Source organism: Suncus etruscus, chromosome 9, assembly GCF_024139225.1.
Source record: "Suncus etruscus isolate mSunEtr1 chromosome 9, mSunEtr1.pri.cur, whole genome shotgun sequence".
NCBI classification, from domain to species: domain Eukaryota; kingdom Metazoa; phylum Chordata; class Mammalia; order Eulipotyphla; family Soricidae; genus Suncus; species Suncus etruscus.
In genome coordinates, this window is record NC_064856.1 from 5891623 (window position 1) to 5894370 (window position 2748).

The 2748-nt window shown below is 42.0% G+C and overlaps 1 pseudogene; it reads right to left on the bottom strand.

Annotated features, from left to right (window-relative positions):
• Positions 1–358: 358 nt before the first annotated feature.
• On the bottom strand, positions 359–458 carry LOC126019880 (uncharacterized; annotated as a pseudogene).
• Positions 459–2748: the final 2290 nt, after the last annotated feature.

Sequence of the window (2748 nt, forward strand, 5' to 3'; positions counted from 1 at the left end):
TTCTGGGTCAGCTGTGTGCAAGGCAAATGAACCTATCACTGCACATCGCTCCAGCCCCTGAGCAGCATTATTTTGAGGACATAGGATTGCGCTCTCTCTCTCTCTCTCTCTCTCTCTCTCTCTCTCTCTCTCTCTCTCTCTCTTCTCTCTTCTCTCTCTCTCTCTCTCTCATAGGTGTGCAGGACTTACTCCTGGTTCTACATTCAGGGATCATTTCTGGTGGGGTGGTAAGGCTTATGGGACCATATGGAGTGCCAGGGATTGAACCCAGGTCAGCCATGGACAAGGGAAGAGCCTGCCTGCTGTTCTCTTGCTTTAGCCAGGACATAGAGATTTCTGGCTTTTTTTTTTTTTTTCTAAAAATATGGAACGCTTCACGAACTTGCGTGTCATCCTTGCGCAGGGGCCTTGCTAATCTTCTCTGTATCATTCCAATTTTTAGCAGCCGAGGTGAGCACACATACTCCATTCTGTGGGTTGGGACTTAGATTTTCTATATTCATCAAAGGAAGACAAGGTCCTTTTAATTCAGCAGGATGAGGCCAACCAGGAGTTTGTTCAGTTGTCCTGGAATCCAAACTCAGAGGCCTAATTTGAAATGTGTGATTAACATGGAGAGTGTATAGGTTAGGAGTGGCGCGAGGACAGTGTTTGTTAGGGTGTGCATTCAGTATTACTATTCAAAAATAGCATTGTATGGGTCATATGTCCATGACTGTGGGTCAGATGTGTCAACCAAGTAATATTATGCTGATAACTTGAAGTGTACTCACGGGAGGCATTGTTGGTTATGAAACATTCTTAGAGGGTATTAACAAACTCCCTGGATACTTTTCACTCAAATTTTCAGATTTCTTATCAACATTGTGGGAAGGGAGAAGGTGAGAAACCTAGCTGTGTTCAGGGCTTAACTGGCTCTGTGCTCAGAGATCATTCTGGTGGTCTTTGGTGGACCTGTTAGGGATTGAACCTGCTTACATAGGCTGCCTGCAAGGCAAGAAGAGCTTTGTCCTCTATACTATCTCTCCAGCTGCAGGTGCCCTGCTAGGATGCAAAGATCAGCAACAAATAGTCCTTACCTTGAGGTTCTAATTACAGGATGAAATAAAGATGCAACAGATAAAAAGCAATAAAGTATTGGCTCCTATTTATATTCTTTTCATGGGTAAAAGAACACAAGTGTAAGCATGAGTCATTAAGTTGGGAGTAGAACAGAGAGAATATTACCTCTAATCTCCCCAATCTGAATCATTCCCAGCCTCAATGCACATCATTGGCAAGTATCTTCCTGACTCTAACCCTCCTCTTTGACCTGCTACAATTTAAAAAAAGGACTGCTGGATTTTTAATTTTTTTTTTTTTTTTACCAACAGTACACTGAGGTTTTTTTTACCAGCACTTGTTGTTTCCTCTTTGGGAATAGATCATTCTTACAGTGTGCAGTGATATCTCATTGTGGATTTAATTTACATTCCTTTCCAGTCTAAGACACAACAACCCAAGTTTGATTTCCAATACAACAAATGGTCCCCAGATCCCTGCCAGGAGTGATTCCTGAGAGCATAAGCTGAGAACTTCCAGATGTGTCAACCCTCAAAAAAAAATCAATATAATATAAAATAGCTATTGCATAGTTACCTTTTGTGGTAAAAATGCATATAAAATGACAAATAATTTCAGTAAAAAGAATTTAACAAGTTAATTAAGCATATTAGAAAAAAATAGGGGAGGCGCCGGTGAGGTGGCGCTAGAGATAAGGTGTCTGCCTTGCAAGCGCTAGCCAAGGAAGGACCGCGGTTCAATCCCGGCGTCCATATGGTTCCCCAAGCCAGGGGCAAAATTCTGAGTGTTTAATCAGGAGTAACCCTGAGCATCAAATGGGGTGTGGCCCAAAAAGCAAAAAAAAAAAAAAAGAAAGAAAAAATAGGGTTGTGAGTGGGTCATCTTGCAGTGTTCAGGGTTTACTCCTACTTCTGCACTCAGAAAACATTCTTGATGGGCTTGGGGGACCTATGGGATGCTGGGATGGAATCTGGGTTGACTGCACACCAGGCAAATGCACTACTATACTAATGCTCTGACCCCCATTTTTTTTTTGGGCCACACCCGGCAGTGCTCAGGGGTTACTCCTGGCTGTCTGCTCAGAAATAGCTCCTGGCAGGCATGGGGGACCATATGGGACACCGGGATTCGAACCAACCACCTTTGGTCCTGGATCGGCTGCTTGCAAGGCAAATGCGCTGTGCTATCTCTCTGGGCCCTGTCCCCCAAATTTAAGAAATTAAGTGATGGGGCCAGAGTGATTGTGCAGCTGTAGGGTGTTTGCCTTGCATGTGGCTGACGAAGGACAGACCTCAGTTTGATTGCTGGCATCCCATATGCTCCCCAAACCAGGAGCGATTTCTGAGCACATGCCAGGAGTAACGCCTGTGCATTACTGGGTGTGGCCCAAAAACCAAAAAAAAAAAAAAAAAAAGAAAGAAAGAAAGAAAAAGAAAAAGAAAAGAAAGAAAGAAGAAAGAAAGAAAGAAAGAAAGAAAGAAAGATAAGAAAGAAAGAAAGAAAGAAAAGAAAGAAGAAAGAAAGAAAAGAAAGAAGAAAAAGAAAGAAAGAAAGAAAAGAAAGAAGAAAGAAAGAAAGAAAGAAAGAAAGAAAGAAAGAAAGAAAGAAGAAAGAAAGAAAGAAAGAAGAAGAAAGAAAGAGAAAGAAAGAAGAAGAAAGAGAAGAAGAAAAGAAAGAAGAAAGAAG